Source organism: Balaenoptera borealis (genome assembly GCF_965194805.1).
Source record: "Balaenoptera borealis genome assembly, chromosome: 4".
Taxonomy (NCBI): domain Eukaryota; kingdom Metazoa; phylum Chordata; class Mammalia; order Artiodactyla; family Balaenopteridae; genus Balaenoptera; species Balaenoptera borealis.
In genome coordinates this window covers 114417248-114441292 of record NC_138861.1, presented here as the reverse complement: position 1 = coordinate 114441292, position 24045 = coordinate 114417248, and the positions used below count along the sequence as shown (strand labels likewise).

At 47.7% G+C, this 24045-nt stretch overlaps 1 protein-coding gene across 1 annotated transcript in view; it reads left to right on the top strand.

Annotated features, from left to right (window-relative positions):
* LOC309627707 (uncharacterized protein C4orf50) overlaps nucleotides 1-24045 on the top strand; it is a 121642-nt gene that overhangs the window by 85654 nt on the left and 11943 nt on the right. The window lies entirely within an intron of this gene.

The following is a 24045-nucleotide window of genomic DNA, read 5'->3' as shown; positions in this document are numbered from 1 at the left end:
AACCCTTTTAGGGGATTCTCTACTTGGTTGATCATTGACACACAGATATAATATGCACAATTTATCACAGAATGATTTATATCAGCCAGTTATTAGAAACAACCTCAATGTCCAACTGCAGGAAATAGTTAAGTAAATGGCAGTATATCCCATCAATGAAATATTAGCCATTTAGCCTTCATGCGACACATATCAATACTTATTAAGTGCCTACTGTGTACCAAGGACAGGGTTAGGAGGTGGGTATACAAAGATAAAACAGCAGATTTGCAGCTGTTTACAACGGCTGCTAAAAACATTATGCTTTGAGGAAATCTTATAATGCTAAGTCAGAATGCTTGTGAAATTTTATAATCTTGATTATGTTGAAAACACACACAAATGTGTTTTCTGGGAAGCTGACTAATTTTTTGTGTTTATTTCCCCAAATACCTTTGTTTTTTATCTATTTTCCCAAAAAGCACTAAGATGCACATAAAAATTATATAGTGGGGAAAAAGAAATTTTTAAAAAACATTTTGACATATTAATTTGGAGGTGTCACTCTTAGGAATTGTATGTCAGAAGTCACTGCCCCTTTGGAAATGACAGGAGGTGTCCTCCATGGTAAGAATAGCTCATGGCCCCTGGGAGATGTTTTATCACTGGGAGGTGTGGGGTGTTTGTGCCTCCAGTTAATGCTATGCCCACCCCTCTTCCTCCAGAAGCTCATGGAGAATCTCGCCTTCTCCATTTTTGTCCTGTCCCCGCGGACCTGCCGGCTGCTTCCCTACAGCTCCCAGTCAGAACAAACAAAGGTACTTTATCATCGGCTCCCCGCACTCCCTGGTGACCGAGAACTGCTGCTGTCTCAGGTAGCTGTCCGTGTGTGTGTGTGTGTGTGTGTGTGTGTGTGTGTGTCCATGAAAGGGAGAGAGAGAGCCAGCCCACCCGCCAAAGAGCTTTGTTTATTGTTTACTGCTTTTGCCTTTGACCTTGCAAGATTAAATACTCTGCGGTTCTTATTCCTTCACTCAATGAATATGAAATGAATTAAGACACATTGTTCAGGGAAATTTTGTGAAAGATTTTTATTTCTACTTTTGACTTAATAAGCTCTATCTCAATTAAATTATCAGGTGTATTATGAACATTTAATGTTTATAGAAGGCTATAAACTTTATGTTCCTTAATATTGCAAGTTCCGTGTATTAATTTCGCTCCATATTTGCAGACCTCTCCACCGAGCTGGAACTGGGACACAGAGATGACAGTCAGGTCTCTGGTCCTGGCAGAGCTCAGGGTCCATTCAGGGACACACGGCTGAAATCAAACAATAGCGACGCTGTGTGATCAGTGCTGAGAGCCAGAGGAGGTGCCTGACCCTGGATCGGCAGTGTAGTTGAGGAAGGCTTCCTGGAGGAGGCCGCGTCTAAGCTGAACCACGAAGACTGGAAAAGTTACCAGGCAGAGGGCAGGCGTAGAAAGCAGGAAAGTTCTAGGCAGAGGAAACAAAGTGGACAAGGGCCAGAAGCTAGAACAACGGCGAGGCGTTGAGTGTGGCTGCAGGGGGGCGTGGTCAGTGATGGGCTGGAGAAGGCGACAGGGTCTGGAGGACTCCGGCCCTTGAGGCACGGGGGGCCCAATGGTGGCCCTAGACACGTGCAGCCAACTCGTCTGTTGCCACGAGACCTGCTTTTGAGGCCCTGTTACCAAGTCACCTCTGAATGACCTGTCCTTTGGCTCCAAGGCACAGCTGGCTCCAGGGGAGACTGTACACCAGTCCTCTCCCCACCCCTGACCCTCCTGGGTGGCTTCACAGCGCTCATGGCCATTGACCATGTGCATCGGCCCCTGGGCTGCCTTCCCCTCCACAGCTGAGATCCGAGAGGGCGGCGCCACGATGCATTTCACCTGAAATGTGGGCACACAGAAAGCGCCCGTAAAATACTTACTGAATGAATGAGTGGGTAAATGAATGATCCTCAATGGGCAATGGAGGCACTGTGGTTCTTCTTAAGGCCCGTGAGCAGGCATCCTGGCAGGGTAGGAAACCAGGAATGAATGGTCACGGGGTGTGTGTGTGACATTTTCTACTTATAAATTGGTTTATTTCTTTTTAAAAATTTATTTATTTTCTTTATTTTTTTGGCTGTGTCGGGTCTTAGTGGAGGCCTGAGGGATCTTTTGTTGTGGCTCGCCGGCTTCTCTCTAGTTGTGGCATGCAGGTTTTCTCTCTCAAGTTGTGGTACGCGGGCTCCAGGGCGCGTGGGCTCTGTAGTTTGTGGCACGCAGGCTCTCTCACTGAGGTGCGCGAGCTCAGTAGTTGCGGGTCTCAGGTTTAGCTGCCTTGAGGCATGTGGGATCTTAGTTCCCTGCCCAGGGATCGAACCCTCATCCCCTGCATTGGAAGGTGGATTCTTTACCACTGGACCACCAGGGAAGTCCCTAAACTGGTTTATTTCAATCAGCTTATTTAGCTCTTCCTCTGGATCAGAAATGTGGTCTCCAGGTCAGAGGGTACAGGTGATCTGCTGGGTCATCCATTTTTTTTTAATGGAGGTAAATAATGTAAAATTCATCTTTCCAATCATTTTAAAGTTTACAATTCAGTGGCTTTTAGTGCATTCCCAATATTGAACAGCCAACACCGCTATCTGATTTCAGAACATTTTCATCATCCAAAAAACAAACTCCATACCCAGTAAGCAGACAATCCCCATTCCCTCCCCTCCCAGCTCCTGGCAACCACTCATCTTACTGTCTCTGTGGATTTGCCTCTTCTGGACAATGCATATAAATGGAATCGTAGCATATTTGGCCTTTTGTGTCCAGCTTCTTTCACTCAGCATGTGGTTTCAAGGTTCATCCACATTGTAGCATCAGCACTTCATTCCTCTTTATGGCTGAATAATAATCCACTATGTGGATATGCCACTCTTTGCTTATCCGTTCATCAGTTGATGGGCATTTGGGAGGTTCCCATTTTTTGACTCTTATGAATATTTAAGTTACCAAATTAATACAGGCTCCTTATAAAAGTGTAAACCTGACAGAAATACATACATACGATAAAGGGAAAGTTTCCTTGAGGCCCACCTCACCACAACCACACCATCACCTTTCCATCTTCCCTGTCTCCTCTTCAAGTTTTTCTCTGTATTGCTGAGAACTTTCCCTGAGGCTGCCGCTCTTCCCAGCTCCCTCAGGCCCCAGCTTCCTTTGCCTCACTAGCTCCAGCTCACTTTCAACTCTTATTAGGTATTGCCACCTCTGGAAGTCATCCCTGGTTCCTGAGGAGGAGTCCGGAGTTGGCCTCAGTTTCCCCAGCGCCGTCCTCATCCTAAACCCAGGTAGAGTGTCTGTCTCTCTTCAGCCTCCCCGACAAGACCATGGCTTTCCAGGGCCGAGAGCACACCTCCTTGTCTCTGAGAGTGCAGAGCCCATGCTCAGTAAGTGCTTTGCTGGAGCTAAATGTCTGTGGGATATGCAGGTCAGAGGCAGGTTGCCATAGAAACCCAATTTGGGGATGCCTAGGAGAGGGACCCGTCTCTGACGCAGCCTCCCTTCTGTCAATGCTTCCAGTGACAGACTGGTTGCCTACAGGGTCGCTCGGCCCTTCCAGAACCTCCGTTGTTACAGCCCACCCCATGGGGTGACCATTGGCCTGCCTGGCCCTGTGGCCTTGGGTCAAGTTTGTTTATATTCTAGTTCTCAGGCCGCAGAAGGAATGGTGACCACTTCCTACACAAGCTCCTGTGCTCCCCAGACCCTCTCTGCCTGGAATAGTTCTCCACAAAGAATATGGGACCCTGGGTCTTGGAGGTCACCAACACCCCTCCCCAGTGTACTTCATTTTCTTGCAGTTCCAAAGGAAGGGGGCTCCCTCTCTCCCGCTTCTGCCCCCGCCCCGTGCCTCCTCTTAGAAGCCCCGCCATCAGCTGTTCCTGTCAAGCATCCCCAAACCCCTGGTTTCTTTGCCTCAGGCTAAACACAAACCAAACAGACAAGTCCCTGCTTGCCTCCGCGTCCAGGCTCCCGCCCCGTGTCCTCTCTGCCGCTGCCCAGTCTGTGTTTGCAGCTCCTGCTGCTTCCCGGCTCGCCCAGCCCCCCACTCACTCCGCCCGGCTTCTCCCCACGCTGCTCCCTGCCCCACTCATCAGAAACCACTTCCCCCCAGGTCTCCATCTGGGCAGCTCCGAGACCACCTGCTGGTCTCTGTGTACTTGATCTCTCAGCCCACTCTGCTCAGAATTCTCTCCCTGCGCCCGGACCCCGCCCTCTCCTGCTCTCCTTCCTGCCTGTGGAATCCCCAACCTCTTCACCGACTTTCTCTTCCTGCCTCCCGATGCTCTTTTCCCCGGGGTATGCTCCTCGGCCTGGCGTCTGGCTCCAGCCCAGACCTCCCTCCGGACCTTACAACCTTCCTGTTCCTTCATCAGCCTCCTTCCTAATCCTGCTCAGATGACCCACAGTGACTGAAACTCAAGCAGGTCTAAAGGGGGGGCGTGTTATCCTCATCTGTAACTCTGTCCCTCTGAGGCTGTTTAAACTGGCAAGCGGACGCCCCCGTCCCTGCCTCCCACCTCACGTTTACACAGAACCTCTGGTTCCAGATTGCTGGCTGGACGCAGCCTCGCCTTTCCTCCCTGAGGGAGGAGACCCGGCCAGTCAGTCGGGCTGTTGTTTGGGGGCCAGGGCCTGCCTTCGTGCTGGTGGACACCCCTTTTGGCCCTGCGGTGGGCTCTTGCTCGCCCTTCCCACATTCTCCTCTTACTGGCCCTGGGTCCTGTGACCCTCGGAGGCCGTTTCTTCCTCTATCCCAAAGGGGTGACAATTAATCTCCACCATTGGGCTGCCAAGGAGCTGCGCAGCCCCTGGCTCGTCCTCATAGCCCCCCTGAAACTCCAGACACTACCAAAACCACGAGCGCCCACCTGTGTGCCCCCAGCCTCTGCAGCGCAGTTTCTCCGCCTTGGGCTTCTCATCCAGAAGCTCCTGCTTTCCATTTATACTTAGCTGGAAAGTCATGGCCTCCTGGAACTTTCTTCTTACCCCTGCCATGTGCACACTCCATCCTCTCACCCCAGCTGTCCCCAGGGCCCCCACCAAAGACCACCAAGAACTCCCCAGCCACTGACCAAGTTGGGTTCGTTGCTTGGTGAGATGAAAGGACACACACCACTGGGAATGTGGGGCTTCCAGTTAGAACATGCTAGAAAGGCCTGATTGCAAGATGTGGGCTTCTAGGAGGTGGTTTGGGGGAGGTTTCAAGGAAGAAGGGCTTTGTTCTGGATTGGATGCTGTCAGAAAGCAGGGCTCATCCTGCAACTGGGCGTCTCGTTAAATCTCATCTCAAAGCAGGGAAGCCTTGACTGAGCAAAGGTGCAGATGCACCGGTGGAGCAACAGCCCTCACTCATATTAGCCAGTGTGGAGGCAGAATAATGTTCCCCAAACACGTCCCAGCACCTGTGAACGTATTATGGTCCACGGCAAGGGGAACGAACAGGACAAATCAGCTGACCTTCGGATACAGAGACCACCCTGGGTTATCCGGGCAGGCCCAGTGTCATCACGAGGTCCTTAAATGTAGACAAAGAAGGCAGGAGAATACGTGTCAGAGTGAGACAGAATGAGAAGGACTCAACCCACCATGGCTGGCTTTGAAGATAGAGGAAGGGGCCACAAGCCAAGGAATGTGGCAGCTTTTAGGAGATGGAAAAGGCAAGGGAACGGGTTCTCCCCTGGAGCCTCCAGTATGGAACACATCCCTGCAGACACCTTTAATTTTAGCCAGTGAGGCCCATTTCAGGCTTCTGACCTTCAGAAGAGTAGGAGAACACAGTAGTGTTGTTTCAAGGCACTATGTTTGTGGTAATTTGTTGGAGCATCCATAGGAAATGAAGGCAGCCAGCATAAGGGGTGTTTGGTCATTTCTGTGCTTTGCACCTACCCTGTTTAGCCTGTTCTTAAAGAAGACAGCAGAAAATTCTTGTTTTGGGTCTCACTTCATCTCAGGCCCAGAAAGGCCTGGTCTGATATTGATGTTCTGCAAGGTGGAATTCACCTCCACCAAGGTGGAGGACACCTGGGCTGTGAGTGTTGCCAGCTGCCGGCACCAGCCACTGACAGCCCCTGGCCAGCTCCAGCTCCCAGAGATGCCCTTCGCTTCCTCACTGCCTTGTAAATATTTATATGCCTGTTTACTTGCTTTGGTGCTCCCCTTTCTGTGGAGAGACCAACCCCCCCGCCCCAGCACAGAACTGTTATATCCTGGATGTTTAGCTTTTTGCCCCCTTTACCTGGACATCTCTGGCGACAGGGAGCTCACTATTGCCCCAGGCTGCCTAGTCCATTTTGAATTCTTAGAAAAATCTTCATTCTTTGGAGCTGAAGTCATCCTTTTTAGGGCCCATGAGAATAAGCATATTAAAACAAAATTCAAATACTATCAAGTCTAAAGGTACATTTCATTTATGCTTCTTGGGAGGAAGTCTCCCGATGTCCAGTTCATTTCTATTTTCTATACATTGTCGCTGTGCTGCATACTGAGCCCTAAACTGGTAGCACAAAGCATTAAACCTGGAGCTACTTAATGCCTGTGAAGCATCAGATAATAGCCCCCTATCACCTTCCCTGAAATACACAATCCGCAGTGCATCTGGCCCAGTAAAAGAAGCACCACGGATAACAATAGTAGCTACCCTATGGGATTGTCAGGAGTATTAAATTAGTGTTGAATATTAAATTAATACTCAGTGAGTATTAAATTGAGTATTAATTTAATAAAACATATGAAGTGCCAGGCTCAGTGCTTGGCCCAGAGTTAGCACTCAGCAAGTGCCCACCACCACCACCATCATCATCATCATCATTCTCGTCATGTTTGTTGTCATTATTTCTAGACTTGGAATCAGACAGAACCAGGTTTGAATCCCAACTCGCTTGCTGTGCACACTTGGGGACAATGCTTGACTTCTCTGAATATCAGTTTCTCATGTGTAAAACAGGAATTATAATTGCCTGGCATTGTTGCTGAGATAATTAAATAAGCTACATGTGTAAAAGAAAAGATAATAACAGCATGTGAAAGGCAAGCAGCGCATGAGGACACATGGAAAACATCGCTTCCCTTCTCTCCTGTGACACGGAAAATCACGAACACCCTCGGTAAAGTGGATCATTGCCCAGCCTTTCAGAGTTGCATGAGATCCCAGGGAGATGATGTGTGGAGAGTGGTTTGGAAATGCTAAAGTGCTGTAAACATGTTGATAATGATTAGGACTAATTAAAATTTTGGGCAGCCAGGAGAGATGCATGGTGTGAGATGAAACTCTATCCTCCTGCCTTCAGGGGGTCTTTTAGAGACTCAGTGAGAAAACATAACCAATTAAGAGATTGTGAGGGGCGTGTTACTTGGGGCGTGGAGACTGATGACCAACAAACTCCCTGGGTCCCTCCACACCTTCAGCTCCTGTGGGTCCATCCCTCCCTCCATTCAATAAACACATGATATGTCCACCCTGTGCCCGGAACTGCCGTGGGTGCTGGTGCTGGCGGACAGCCCTACTCCTGCCCTCAAGCGCCAACAGTCCACGTGTGAGGCAGGAAAATGATGTATAAGTCAGAACTCTCTCCCTGTGACCTCTTCTATGGAGTTACCCGTCATGTGCAGTGCCAGTCCTTTTGTGGGTTCATCCCCCTCACCCTGGACCCGAGACTATAAGTTCCTTGAGGCCAAGGACTCTGTCTTGTCCCCTGCGTTTCCCTAACACCCAGCACAGGACCGGGCACCTGGAAGATGTGGATGGATGAGTGTTGAGTTGAACTAACTTAATAAAAGCCAGTCTCTGAGCAGTCGGGGACCAGACGTGCATTACTCCGACCCACAAGGTTATTCATTTGTCTTCCGACAGTGCTGATGTCTGAGCTGGGCAGTCACCCTGAGATCTTTCTATTTGCATTTTCTCTGGGTTCCTGTCACTTCCCCCCTTTGCAGAAACCAGTGCGCTGGGGATCAAGCGCTGGGCTATTGCTGCTCCAGTTACCGGTTCCTACAGGGATGTCCAAGTGGGATCAGAGAGCTGCTCCGTTGCCTTTTGTGTCTGATGGAGGAGCTGAGCTCTTCTCCGCCTTCCACCACCAGCAGCCTCAGACCAGCTCCCCTGTCCCCATTTTCTCACCTCTCTGTACCAGCCAACAGACTGCTCTTTCTTTGAAAGAGCAGCACTTTTTATATCACTCCAGTGTGCAAAAATAGTTCTTGAATCTGTCTCACTGTTATCTGCAGGGAAAAGTCCAAACTCCTAAACTCGGCATTGGTAGCCTTTGCCACCCTCTCCAGTTCTCCCTCCTCCTCCTCTTATCTCCAGCCCCACCTGCCAACACACCCAACCCTATGGCTCCTCGAGAGACACATGCTGCCTTTCCCCACCCCATGTCTTTCTCACAGCTTACTCCATACCTAAACCCTCCTGCCCTTGGATGCTGCCTCAAAAGCAATTTCTTCCTCGAAGGCTTCGGCAGTTTCCATCAGCTGGAAGCAACCTCTAACCCACATTCCTCACTTTATCTGCACCATCTTACGGCATTCATCCCTCTCCCTGTGTGTGCACATGAAGACATGTGCGTTTATATACATTACACAGACACACATGTATGTATATTTCCCAGATGGCATGTATCCCAGGGCTCAGGCTCCTGTGTCCATGGGAGTAATATTATATTTCCCCAGCCCATGCTCAACTGGGATGAGCCCTTGGCTTCTCTCTGAGCCCCTAAAGAATCCTCTTACCCAGGCAGTACTGAGCAATGCAGAACTGCCTGAAGAGTAAGTACAGGAGACTACTTACCTCCATCACCTACTCTACAATGAGCAATCTCATAGCCCCACTGGGACATTTCTCATCTCCTTGGATCCTCTCAAGATGAAAAAGACCAGAAATGGATGGATGGGGTCCTTTTGACCCCCACCCCAGCAGCTAGCCCAGGGCTAGAGGTATCAGCCAGATCAGCAGGCCACATCCCACAGTTACTCTGACTTGTGGTCCAAGGGTCACTGGTGGTCATGGGGCACAAACCGAGACTTCCTAGTGGTTCAGCCTCTCTGCCCAAAGGGACCAATTTTTAGTCACCTGCAGAACTAACATCACATCTTTCTTGCTGATCAGAACAAAGTTGTTTACTTTTGCTCTACTATCATAGTACTTGCAATTAAAACTCAAATTCACTATTTATTCTCCTGCCCTCATCACACAAGCTGAAACAATAGTCACAACTGTTATGGACTGAGTGTTTGTATCCGTGCAAATTCATATGTTGAAGCCCTAACCCCCAATGTGATGGTATTTGGAGGTGGGGCCTTTGGGAGATGTTTAGGTCATGAGGGTGGGGCCCTCATGAACAGGATTAGCGCCCTGATAAAAGAAGCCTCAGAGAGCTCCCTCACCTCTTCTGCCTTGTGAGGACACAGAGAGAAGTTGGAAGTCTGCAAGCTGGAAGAGGGCTCTAAGCAGAACACGATCATGCTGGCATCCTGATCTTGGGCCTCCAGCCTCCAGAACTGCAAGCAGTACATTTCTGTGGTTTATAAGCCACCCAGCCTATGCTACTTTTTATAGCAGCCTGAATGGATTAAGACAGCAACTAACACATAAGTGCTTATAATGCTCCAGGCTGTTTTAGAAGCATTTTGCACACATCAACTCACTCCATCATCACAACCAAGGCTGCGAAGTAGATATTATTATCATGCCTCTTTATAGACATGGAAACAGAGAAGTTAACTGATTTGCCCATGATCACAGTGCAGTGAGTGCAGAGGCGGGATGTGAACTGGTAAGGCTGGCTCCGTGGCCAAGCTTCTAACAGCTCTGCAACACATGATGATGACTAGGGCGTGAGCATTCCTTCTCTACCCACCTCCATTCCAGCAGCGATTTCGTCTGCTGTGGTCCTTCTGGAGTCCCCTGGGCACCAAGCAGTGTCCCCCTCTTGCTCACAGCAGCAAACCCTGCAAAGGGGCTTCTGCTCAGCACTGTGTTCACTGACCCTGGTTTCAGGAAAGATACAAAGGAGGCTCTTGGAGACAGAGCAGCCATCTTCACTGTCCATGCTTCTGTGGCTTGTCCCCAGGGAATGTTCCAGGGAATATCCTGAACCCAGCATCCTGGCAGGGGCTCAGTAGGGCTGCTGGAGGCACTGAGGCAGATGAGCCCCCCCAAGAAGGGACGTGCCCCCCACCCCTACCCCATCTGCACCTGCCTCAGTCCACAACTTATGAGGAGTGAGCAGGGCAGACTTGATGTGTCATCCCCAGTTAGCCCAGCCAGACTTTCAGAACCTGCCTGAGCTGCGATATCCACCAAAACTGCACACCAGATCTGCTAACTTGAAGAGCTGGGGCTTCCTCTGAGCTGAAAACAGGCCCCAGAGTCGGTGGCAGCACCTCCAGCTCCGGAAAAGGCACAGCCAAGGGACCCTGAACGAGAAAGAGGAGCCCTGAGATCTGCCATCAGCCCCGCCCTGCAGCTCACTGGCAACGTCCTCACCTGAGAAACACAGACTATTATCTGTCCCGACAGAGGCCGTATTAACAAGTTCTCTTTGAAAACCACCAGGCCAGGACTTCCCTGGTGGCGCAGTGGTTAAGAATCCACCTGTCAATGCAGGGGACACGGGTTTGAGCCCTGGTCCGGGAAGATCCCGTATGCCGTGGAGCAACTAAGCCTGTGCACCACAACTACTGAGCCTGCGCTCTAGAGCCTGCAAGCCACAACTACTGAGCCTGCGCACCAGAACTATTGAAGCCTGAGTGCCTAGAACCCGTGCTCCGCAACAAGAGAAACCCCCGCAATAAGAAGCCCGCGCACCGCAACGAAGAGTAGCCCCTGCTCGCCGCAACTAGAGAAAAGCCCGCGCACAGCAATGAAGACCCAATGCAGCCAAAAATAAAAATAAATGTAAAACTTTAAAAAAAGAAAACCACCAGGCCCCGTGGGCCCTTGAGTTAGCCCTCGGCATCTCCAGGCCCCAGTCTCTCCACCTGCCTGGAGAGGAATGTGGTCTGGGTCAGGATTCCAGCCATGGCTGCACGTTAGAAACACCCAGAGGAGTTTTAAATGACTGTGATGCCTGGTCCCCAGGCCCAGAGACTCCCTCCACTTGGTTTGGGAGGGGTCCAGGGATTGCCACTTCTGAAAGCTTCCAGCTGGTTTTGACATGAAGTCCGGGCCCAGGTGACCCCCGGGGTGGCCCACTTGGCCAGGCAGGAGCTTCTAGGGCTGCTTGCAAAAGAGACTAACTAGATTCAGAAGGGCCTCAGAAGCGGTCAGTTCCCCTAAAATGCCTTTGAGAGGTGGCTGCAAGGAAAGTCGATTTACCAGCAAGCAGCTAAGCTGTGATTTGCTCTCGCGTTCCCCTGAAGCTGCCTTCTGAGATCACGTGCTGTGTCCAGCCCAGGCCCAGCCCTGACTCCCCTCCTCTGTGCGGCGCCAGCCTCTGGGGGCCCAGCACCGAGCAGGAGACAAGTTCATTACCGATGACCTCGACTGCTGGTAAAGACTTAGCTGTGCAAAGAAATTGGGTTGGTTTTTTTCTTTCCAAAGGTGGTGATGTGAGTGGTTAGGAATGTGGCTCAGGACCCAAACTGCCCGGATTTGACCTCCAGAACACCGCTTTCTAGGCGGATCGCCTTGGGCAAGGCGTTCAGCACCCATGACTCCCTTTCCTCATCTGTGACATGGGAGGGGAGGGCAGTGCTCCATCCTGGGGTGGTTGTGAGGATGAGCTGAGTCCAGCTCTCAGCACAGCACACCCTAAATGCTGCATGATGATGACCATTATGACTATTAGATCATTTCTTAAAGGAGAGAGGAACACTGGTGTTCATTGTCAGTGAAGAGTGCAAAATTCTTTTTATTTTATTTTGTTTCGGCTTTTTTGTTTCTCTGAAAAGAAAGATGACTAACCATTAAAGCCCAAATGTGAATAAAGAATAGACAATTCCTTTGAAGGTCTTTTAACCCAGGATAACATGTTATCTGTCCAGGATAAGTGACATTTATCTCTTTATTAAACATTTTATTTATCAAATATTTATTAAATACCTCTGATGTGCCAGGTGCTGGGCCTGGTGTGGGAGCTTCAGCCAGGAGTGAGACAGACACACCATCCTAGCCACACACAGCTTAGAGCAGACTGAAATGGTACATAAATGATTCATTTCTTACACGAGAAATGAATCAGTTTCAATTCTTGTAATTGCTAGGAAGAGGGCCATGAGGGCCATGACAGGGGACTCTGGGTGGGGAAACTTCCAGAGGAAGTACCAGCTAAGCTAAGATCTGGAGGATGAGTAGAGGCCCTCTGGGTATTGTGGGGAAGAGCATCACAGCAGAGGGAACAGCATGTGTAAGTCCTGAGGCAAGAAAGAACCTGGAGACTCAAGGGACGGCGTGAAGGCCAGTGTCCCTGGAGGGCACTGAGTACGGGAATCAGTGTTGGGAGATGTGGTCAGGGAGGCTGGCCATTCAGGAGGCTGGAAGTGGGGGTGGCACTTTGCATTTTCTTCTAAGTGCTGCTGGAGAGTTTTAAAGCAGGGGTGTGACCTGCCCTGGCATTGGTTCACCGTGTCCGCTTGTTTGGAAAGTTGATCGCAGGGTCACAAGTGAATGCGAGAAAGACCAGTGAGGGAGCCCCAGGGTGCTGAACATCATGATGAGCTGAAAAGTCCAAATGACAAAATCATCACATGCAGACAGAATTGGGGCTCGGGGTGATGGTTGGGGAAGGAGGGAAGAGAAAGAAACGGCCAGTGATTGGACACATACTATGTGTCAGGGTCACCTGCATTGCTTCATGTGAATTTACACACAAGACATGAAAAAGATTCTAACCCAGAGCCGACCACCCTTTCTGCTCCGTGATACCCGATGATTGACACCCTTGCTATGGTGGAGGGGGTCGTGCCAGGGAACCCCTCCTCCTCTTTTGCTTCTTGCTGTTGAATTTTGGGGGTCTCCTGTCTCTGGGGGCTTCTTCTTGGAGCTTCCTGAAGACAGAAGTGACAGCGTGGTTTCTTTGTCTAATGTTGCCCTTTCACACCATGCCTCACCCTCGGCCCTGGCATCATTTTTCTTAGTCATCATTTGCGTCCATCCGGTCCCTGGATCTCTGATGAATGACTGCGGCATCTCATTGCACTCTGAGCTGATTGCATCGCCTGGCCCTGGGCCTCTGCTTGGCTCACAATGATTTACAGGCATCCGAGGCTGTACGTCTCCGGGTGACCTGTGCAAACCGAGACATGAGGCGACCACTGAAGCACTGGAGAGCTCGACAAGGAAATGTCCTCTGGGGTTAGGTCTGTGCCTCAAGACTCAAGGTAGAAACAGAGGAACTGAAACCCACAAACTTCCCTGCATCTTGGCCCATCGTTGTTATTCCTATTTTTTTTTTTTTAAGATCACTGAGATTTTTCAGTTATACTTTTCTGCATGTTTTAATTTTATTTTAGGTACATGCTAAAAATGTCCAGCTTTTGCAACCCAGGCTGGCTGAGCAGGGCTGTGTGAATGAGTCACCATCTCAGAGATTCTCAGGCTGGCTTTCCCTTTGGGCTGAACCTTTCTGGGGACAGCAAGGTGCTGTGTGGGAATCTGGGCTTTGTGGAGCAAGGCAGCCCTGGATTTGAATGCCAGTTTTGCCACTTTTCAGCTGGGTGACTTTGGACAAGTTACTTGACATCTCTGAGTCTTAGTTCTGTCTTCTTTAACATGGGGACGAGGAGACAGTAACGTTAGGATGACAGAATTTCATCCAAAATAATGTTGGGGGCATCTGGTAGGGTAGGCACCATGTAGGTGGTCTGGAAATCTTGGGTCCACTTTTTAAAAAATTTTATTGAAGTATAGTTTATTTACAATGTTGTGTTCATTTCTGCTATACAGCGAAGTGATTCAGTTATACATATATGTATATTCTTTTTCATATTCTTTTTCACTATGGTTTATCACAGGATATTGAACATAGTTCCCTGTGCTATACAGTAAGACCTTGTTGTCTGGGTTCACTATTGTTTGGCCAAATCTTTACTTAGGTCAGGCTAGTTCTGTACTGAACCAAGGACCCTTCTAACGTCTAAGAAAAGGCAGCTCTGGAATTACACCCTCCTCTGTCTGTGTAGCAGACATGTTTGGGCCCTGATACGACATCTCCAAGCCTGTCTCTTCTCTCAGCTGCAGGGACTCATTCCAGGGCGCTCAGACCACGTTGCGCCCACCTCAAGCACGGGCTCCCATCCTCTAAGCAGAAAAGGGACTTATGTGTGCTTCTTAGAGGTCTCAGGCTCTGCTTTTGGGGACACCCAAACCAAGACGGTTTTTATGAACATGCCGAATAATGGCTTTTGCCCTTGGGTAACTTATGCTGCCCTAGGGTGACCGGTTCTGTGTACTGGGGACGGTGGGCAGGGGCTGTGGTGTGAGGGACACCAACCTATCACCCGGGGTCCAGCTGAGCACAGAGCCTGCCCCACACCAGCCCTGCAGGGGGTAGAACCTATGTGGCTTTGCTCCACCCCCTCATTGTTGATTGGCCGACAGCTAGACACCTGACCCAAGCAGACCAATCAGAATTCTAGGATTTTTCACTCTGAAACTGAGAACCATTCTCTCTGGGTACGGGTTCCATAGTAGCTTCAGGAGTTGTCAGTGTGGCAGTTCCCTGTCACCGTGAAGGAAGCCAGTGCAGAGTAAGAAAGAAAAAAGTCACAGCCAAGGAGAAACAGAAAGGTGGTGAGAGCTTCCTGGCGGCGCCTGTGTTGCTGGTGGCAGCTGTGTGTGGAAACCACCCCGTCCCTGCGGATGGGAGGGATCCTTGCCATAAGGTCCCATTTTTGCCTCAGCCACTTCAACTTCATTTCTGTCACAGGCAGTCAAATCACGTATGCAGATACACAACCTGGTATTTCTCAGTAAAATTTACAATTTGGGGTACAGTGTATTCCCATAAGTGTGGCCCAAAAGGGATACTAAGGAAGAAGAGAGAGGAGAATAACATGGATTGACCTTCTAGAATGTTCCAGGCACTGAAGTCACCACTTTGTGTACATTTCCTAATGTGAGGGAAGAGTGAGTCTGGTAGGAGAAATGTAGCTGCAAGCAATAGAACCCCTTATTCGCTCTTCAGGGAGTCAGAGCTGCATGGCCTCAAGGCTGGTCTGGCATCTCAGTGATACCAGCAACCACTCAGCTGCTTTCCCTCCTTCAGATCCACTGTCTGCCGCTTGTTGGTGTTTCTTCCTGCTGATAATTGCCTCATGGTCACAGCAGGGCTGCTCCAGCTTCAGGCTTCACATCTGTGTCCTAAGAGGAAAGGGGAAGGCAAACCTTTCCCAGATGCCTCCAGCAGACTTTGTTTTGTACCTCACTGGCCAAATCTGCCCATAAATATGTCCCACAGCCATTCCTACCCGAAAGCCAATTTCCACCTTTCCAACCTCTAGGCTGGGAGGTGACAAAAGAAAAAGGGTTTGAGAAAAGCTGTGGATTGGCCAACAACTTGTGTCTTTCCCTAGTAGTATGAGCACCAATAATATGCTGTGTCTAGGAATGGTAGGAACTGGATGTGAGTGGCCCTTAGAGGGTGGGGGAAAAGGATGCTGACAGGCAAGATGGAGGAGGACCTGACATACCCATGGGAGCCACTGAAGGTGCTTAAGCCAGGTGGAGGAGTGTCAGGACCAGAGTTACATTCTAGAAAGATCACCCTGGCTATTACCTGGAGGGCGGCTTGGAGGGGAATTGGACTGAAAGCAAGTTAGAGGTGTTCCCAGTGCCCATCCTGTGAATTGAACATAGTATTAACAGGCACAGAATTTAGAGTAACTCCTTCCTGAGCTACTTATTGGATCAAGGAAGTGACTGGACAGAAAAATGAGACTAAACTAAAACTCTTGAGAAATATAGAAGAATTTATCCTAGTGGAGAAAGAGACTATGATCTGGTGCCTACATCTGACTTTTCAGATGATGAAAGTGGCTTTTCTTTGCATTTCTTTGTGTGTAAGCAAATTCCAGGCCACTTTAAGTTACTGACTCTGCCACATAAAACGAACTCAAGGTTGCATCCATGGGAGAGTGAGTACAAATCACATTAACACTATAGAATAGGATATTAGGCTAAGTATTTCCAACAAGCGAAAAATGGGAAATACTGTTGTACATGTTCCTTCATATAGATCTGCTGGCCACATTAGAAAGGCTATAGTGTACTTATATATACTACTAAAAAATTCAAATTGTGAAGATTAATATCAAGTGATGTACGCTTATTACAAAAAAAATGTATAAAACGGAGAAAAATTGTTAAGAAGAAAACATCAAAAACCATAAAAATGAAATCACTGTTGCTATTTTGGCCCATGTCCTTTCTATCCTTATGGGTAAGTTTCCCTACAATATTCATAATCATAATCAATGTACAATTTTATATGCTGCTTTTTTATCTAATCTCATCTTGTAGGCTTTTTCCCCATGCTAACATAGTTTTTGTAAACTTCACTTCTCACGGTTACATAACACAAAACTTTCTTGACCCCTGTTATTGATCATTTGAGTGGCTTCCTTTTTTCTTCATAATAAACAATGTGATGCTTATGACTGTGTATAAAATTTTGTCTTCATAGAAAACTATTTCTTGGATATTGATTCTCAGAAATGGAATTACTATCTCAAAGGGAACAAACATTTTTAAAGCCATTGATACCTATTGCTGATTCAGAAATTCAAACTCGTGATAAAAGTTCAGTTAAAGACAGACAATGCAGTGAGGAAACCTGCCTCTGTATTCTCTCCCTTGGCAGTGGGTTTGGTCATTATGTCTGTGGACAATTTATTGCCTTATTTCTAAAGAGAATCAATATGCCCAGAAGCCCTAGTATAATGAAATTCAGCGGGGCCTCAGCTCATAAAGGAATCCATCAATTAGACCAGAATGCTAAGAACAGTGAAAGTGAAAATAGTTCCAGTGAATCTTGATATTGAAACACAGATTAGGGCATTTTGGGGGGAAAAAAGCATTTTATCTTTATCTATATTTTTTGTATCCCGTACAATTAGGAAGCTCATGGAAAATGAATAGAGGTTGTTTCATAGTATATGCTCTTTCCACATTACACACTAGCATGCTGACCCCCACTACCCTTACTCCAAATTTATTTCAAGAAGAATCATTGCATATCTGCCATTTTCCAGGAATTGTGCAGGCTGCTGGGGGTATACTCATCCTCTAGGATGTAGTCTGCACCTCAGTTGTTTGCCCAGGCTCAGATGCTAGCTCTGCCATTTGGTAAGGCCTCTGCTTGGTGCCTTCGTCATACTAGCTCTGTGGTGGGTATTATTGCCCTCATTTACAGATGGGGAGACTTAGAGAGAGATTAAGTATCGTGCCCAGGGTCACAGAGGTAGCAAGTTATAAAGCTGGTGCACTTTGTCATCATGGCCCTTTATGAAAAAACAGGCATGATTCTTTGAAAGTAATTTGGAAAAGCTGTTTAGTATGCTTTTTGCACTGATCCTGGCTTATTTTATTTGTAAAATCTATTTACTGCAGTTATAAAAACATCCCATTCATTCCAATTCTTTCCTATCACTTTTGCAGAATTGGTATCTCTCTCTCATTCATTCATTCATGCATTCTTTATGCATCCACTCTCCCCAAATACACACACACACACAGTGGTGTGCTGGCGATGGCCCCTCCTGGCTGGCCAGAGCTGCTTGTGAACATTGTCTACCAACTCCTCAGTGACATTATGATTTATAATAAGAAATGTATATTTGATCTCCATCCACTGTTCCTGGCACATAGCTCCTAAAACCCTTGAAATTTCCTAACTGTTAAGATAAAGATGGCCGTGTTATGTTAATGAGATGATTTGGGGGAAGCCCCCAGGTAACCTGAAGGTGGGGGCTGGTTGCCAGGGGAACCAACCACGTGATTAGAGGGTTGGAACTTTCAGTCCCACCCCAGAGATCTGGGGAGGAGAGAGGGGCTGGAGATTCAGTTCTATCACCAAGGGCCAATGATTTAATCATTCATGCCTATAAAATAAGCCTGTTAAAAAACACAATTCAACTGAGTAAAGTTAAAGATCCAATTGGCTTTATTCAAGGATTCATGAATCAGGCAGCATCCCATCTAGCAAGTAGAAATGAGCTCCAAGGAGCTATACAAAGTAGAAGGCTTTTACAGACAGAGGGGGCAAGGACAAGGAAAAAGTGGATTGCCTCATCTTTTTGGGGAGGGATGAAGGGGTCTATCAGGGGGATTACCTCACTACTGCTGATCAGGAAATTCCAGACTGACTGGTTAAGACTACATTACTGGGAGAGACTGAGACTGCAGTCAGGCTAAGTATGTAGTCTTGGTTTGCTGACATGGGGCTTAGCACAAGTGACTCCATTTGGGGCCTGTTGTTTCTTTATAACAAGGCTTTATAAAAAAAAGATGGGTTCACAGAGCTTCCAGGTTGGTGAACCAGAACTCATCCATGTGCCTGGAGGATTGTGCACACCAAGCTCCATGGGGACAGAAGTTCCTACACTGGGGACCCTTCTGAACCCAGCCCTATGTACCTCTTCATCTGTATCCTTTACAATACCCTTTATAATAAACTGGTAAACATAAGTAAAAGTTTCTCTGAGTTCTGTGAGCCCCTCTGGCAAATTAATCAAACATAAGGAGGGGGTCATAGGAACTTCCAATTTAGAGCCAATTGGTCAGAAGCACAGGTAACAACATAGATTTGCAATTGGCATCTGAAGTGGGAGTAGTATTGTGGGACTAAGCCCTTAACATGTGGGATCTGATGCTATGTTAAGGGTTAAGGGACATGGTACTTCTTTCAAGTTCAGTAAGGAGGCACCAAAAAAGAAAAAAAAAAAATGTGAGCAGCTTGAGGGAAGGGACTTTATTTCATTTTTCCTCTGACACCACAATAGGTTCTTGCCCAATGCCAGGCACCTAGAAGTTTCTGGATCAATGCTGGCATTAGTTAGGGGACTGGGAATCTAGTCCAAGCTCACCCTTATCCATCAAGCTGCGTGATTACTGCGGGGTCGCTTTCTCTCTGGAGGTCTGTTTCCTCAAGTAATTATTCAAGGCTTATTTTAGATGACTTCTTGAGAATAACTAGTATTCTAATTAAAACACCCGGATTCACACCAAACCTGTTTATAGCATAATGTGTATCACAAACAGACATCATTTAAAATACAAAAATTAGTGGCCAAATGGAGCAGATTGAGAAGGTTCTTAAATGTTGAAGAATTTTGTTTGAAAAAAAAATCATGAATTTTGCATTTGATTCCCTTTACCTGCAAGAAAATGCTGAATGTTCCCTGAGGAAATATGTTGGAACCGGTTTGCATTCAGTGAGAATCACATTAAGTTGATCCACATTTAATCTGTTCCTTGTCAGCATCTGCTCTGTTCAGCCACAGTTTCTCATCTGCTTGGGCCATTTCACATGCCTTTCTCTCTGGGCCCTGGAGTCTGATAGGTCTTGTTTAAAATCCCAGCCCCACCACTTACCTGCTATAGGATCTTGGGGAAATTTCTCTCTAAGCCTCTCGATGTCCTCCTCTGTAAGTGGGGAAAATGATAAACATGGATCATGGGGAGTTGTGAGGATTCAGTGTGGTGATATCTGTCAAGGGCTCAGGGCAGTAGCTGACACATAGTAGGTGTGGTCCAGGATTGCTGTCCTTGTAACTCTTGGATTATCAAGTTCTGCCCCTACTGGTCCTCCTACCTGGAGCACTGGCTCCCCAGGGAAGATGCCCCACAAAACCCTCCTCACCTCCATTTCCCCAGACTCCCTCCTTCCTGGTCCTGATTTTCTTGTGGAGGCTGCAGGTCCATCCGTCTTGTCCTGCAAGCTCCTGAGAGCACAAACTTTGCATTTGTGGAAATCTAGAGCATTTAACCCACTGTCTAGCATGTCCAGGGAGCTGAGCACCTGCTTAATTGACCAAGCTGGACTTGACATTCAGATGAGAGACACTTGAAAAAGGGAAACGATTTCTGGCCCAGGAACTCCTCCTGATGAAGTGTTGGTGGAATGGAAGCTCCTATTCCCCAAATACCCAGAGGAGAATAGAGTTGAAGGGAGAACCCACTGAACGTGCCCATCAGTGCCAGGAGCACTTGCCATCAAGCACCTACTCATTTATTCCAACCCTAGGCGCCTAACACTGCTTGTGCGACCAAGACAAGCACACTCGGTGTGCAAAGAGCTTGTGTGGCTGCTGCGTGAAGTGGAAGGGTTTGCCTTTCCACAGATGAGATAAGACAGGTGGGCGGGGCTAGACATTACAGTGTCCTGGAAGTCTTGCTAAGGAGCTTGGTTTTATCCTAAAAGCAGAGAAAGACAGGAAGTGGAAGCAAGGGAGTGATGTGACCAGCTTTCTAGTAATTCTGGCTGCTGTTTAGAGAGTGGATTGGGGTGGGGCCAGCCTGGCAGCAGGGAGCCTGCTTAGGAAGCCGTTTCAGTGATTCAGCTAAGAGATGGTGGTGGTCTGGGCTGGGGGAGAGGAGGAGAGGGAACAGAGAATACCAGTTCTGTACATTCCAAGTGTCTTTAATCTGTGAAGTAGGTCAGTTCAGCACTGCTTTGATTTACAGATCAGAGCAAGAGAAAGGGCAGTGACACAGTGGTCCCTGAGTATGACTTTCTCATCTCATCTATACATCCCCCTAAAAAAGGCTGCATGACCTTGGGTGTTAAGTGAATGGTGTCAAGGACAGTCACGTCTGTGTTGGGCCCTCTTGTCAGAGTGCATTCTCTCATTGAGGAGCTCTTGTCTTCACAAAGGTCTGGAACTAAGTAGGGCATGAACTAGTGTCCCCATTTTTGCCCTCATTTTCTTATACCCAAGGGCTTCCCCTCTCCCCATCATGTGGTTGTCTCCCTGCCTGGGATCTCCGCCATTATCTGCTCAGACATTTGCTTCCCCCAACGGACTAGGAGGCGGAGCTGCAGGCTAGTCCTCTCCAACTGCCCTGGGCATGTAAATGCCTACTGTTGTTTTATAGAATCATCGATTCTAGGATTGGAAGGGAACTTAGGGTCTGCTTGTTAAGTGTTCCTCCAAGTGCAGTAGTCCCCGCTGATATCCACACATCTGCAGTACACTGAGCACACTCTTCCCCCAAGAGGCAGTCCTGGCATCTCAGGTGGATCACCTTCGTGACTCCTTTCTCTGACTCTCCACAGCCACTGATATTTCTGTGAAGCCAGCATTTCATTCTGTCTGACCTTACAGTTTACCTGTCTGTTTTACTCACTCAACTGTGAGGCCTTTGAGGACTAAGGTGCATGTGTTTTATTCATCTCAACACTCCCCATAGCCTTGTACACAGTGTCTGGTATAGAGTAGGTACTTGATAACAAGTAAATGACTGAATGAATGGACAGATGAGTAAATGAATGAGTGAGTGAGTGGTTAGCTCTCAGTGTTAGAAAGTTCTTCTTTACCCTCAGCTGAAACATGCTTCCTGCTAACCACCACTTTCTGAGCTGAAGTTCACGCCACACAGGATCACACTTTCCTCTTCCCCATCGTGGCTTCTCACCTGGTGGAACCACAGCAACCTGCTTATGTTCTTCAGACATACCAACCTGTTCCTGCTAAGCTTTCTCCCACTTTAAGCATTTTATACATCTGCCCCTTCTGCCTAGGACCCTTGACTCTCATTTCTTTAATGGTCTTCTTGTCATTTGGGTCTTAGCTCAAATAACACCTCCTCAAAAAGACCATTTCTAACCACTCAATCTAGAGTATCTCCCTTTGCCCCTTCACCTCTTTATCTCTCTGTGCTGAATTTGGGGTGATTTCCTCAGATTCATCTTTCAGTTCACTAAATCTCTCTTCATCTGTGTCTGTCTAACCTGCTGATTGAGGTCTTGTATCAGTTACTCTACTTTTCATTCATAGAATGTACATGTGAATATTGTAAGCATTCTTATTTTAAAATCCTTTTTAGAATCTCTGTGTAATGCCCCAATAGAGATTTCTCCAATTTATTGTATCTGATCATCTCTCAGGAGTTGTGTATCTTTGTAATTGTTGTAATTTTTAAGATGTAACTTTATCAGGAATTATCATCTATGAGTGACCCACATGGGTTACAGAGGTGACCTATCATGCTTATGAATCCTGGAAGAGTTGTTAATTTCTATTTATTTATTTATTTATTTATTTATTTATTTATTTTTGGCTGCGTTGAGTCTCTAGTTGCAGTGAGCAGGGCTACTCTTTGTTGTGGTGCATGGGCTTCTCACTGCAGTGGCTTCTCTTGTTGTGGAGCACGGACTCTAGGTGCGTGAGCTTCAGTAGTTGTGGCACGCAGGCTCAGTAGTTGTGGCACACGGGCTTTGTTGCTCTGTGGCATGTGGGATCTTCCCGGACCAGGGCTTGAACCCATGTCCCTGCATTGGCAGGCGGATTCTTAACCACTGAGCCACCAAGGAAGACCTACATTAATTTCTTGATGAATGCAAGATCAGTGCAAGAATTTGGGCACCAACCCTGTGCATGATGTAGGCAAGAGATGATGATTTCTTGTGTTTGGTCTCCCTCACCTGATTCCAGCGACATTAACTTTACATGTCTGCTTTGTCCTCAGACTGGTGCATCACCCATTTCAGTGATACCCAGATGCCAGGTTCTTAATGCATGTACTTAATGTATAAAAACCACCCAGCTAAATGCATGAGCATGGGACTCAGTGAAAACACAGATTTCTGAGCTTCATTTCCTGGGTACTGATTACATAAGTCTGGGCTTGAGCCTGGGAATCTGAATTCTTATACAGCTCTCCATATGATTCTGAGGTACAGTGAAGTTTGGGTACCAGTGGTCCTATAAGCTTTAAGGATTGTAGTTGGATTTATTTTTGTCTTGTTTATTTCCTTTAAATAAAAGGATTGAAAGCAGCTTACAAGATATATGTAGATACATTTTGAAAAGCAGACTTAAAAACCACCTACACAAATAAACAACCTAAGCAAGTGAGATCTGACTTTACCCCAAGACTGGAGACACACAGGGTGATGCTGTGCTTGGCGTCCTCACCAGAATCCTCATCCTGGATGTGGCTGTGAGTGATGTGTGAGCCATTATTATCCATCTCTGGAGACCCTCAACATTAAAAGCCCAGCTCAGTGAAATCAATTATGGAAGTAACAGTAGAACTGCAAAGGGATGCTGCTCTTTGATAGGGTTTTAATGTTTCTGGGGTCCCCTTCCGCAAACTGTCAGATTGCTCAAGTACACTTATTGGTCTGGCAACACCCAAGAAGACTCCTCCTGGCAAACTGATCTGCCTTGCTGAGTCCTCCCAGCCCATGTTCACTCAGAAGCCAAGACACCTCTTGGCTTCTGCCCAAGCTGTTTCCTCTGCCCAGAGGACTCCTGTACATCTCCAAGGCGCTACTCAAATATCACGTTCTCCAGGCAGTCCTCCTCCTCCACCTTCTTCATGTCCTTCCTTCCTTTTGTCCTTCATTAATTAAGCCCTTATCATGTCCCAGCACTACACCGGAGCCCCCCAACTTCCCTCCATCCCAGCATCTGCCACACTGCACACCTTCCCAGCCTCATCTCCTGTGATGCTTCCCCTCACTTCTCTGGTCTGTCCACGCTGGCTTCCTGTGCTCCCTTCCTCTCTCTGCAGGACCTTTGCACAGGCTGTGTCAGTCTTCTGCCTGGAATGCTCCTCTCCCCTCACATTCCTGCTGTCCCCCACCTAAATTGTTCCTTCCTGGCACCCTGCAGTTGTCTTACTCTGCCCTCCCACATCTGGGACATAACATTTCTTTTGTGATTCCTAGGTTGCCCTCTGTCTCCTTGACCACAAGAGAGCAAGCACTGCAACCTCAATGCCTAGCACCGAGCCTGACATACAGCAGGTGCCTGATAACTTTGTTAAATGGGTGAAAGAAGACAGCCCTGAGAACCTCAATCTCTCTCTTCCTTTGGATCAGTCGTTCTTAAACT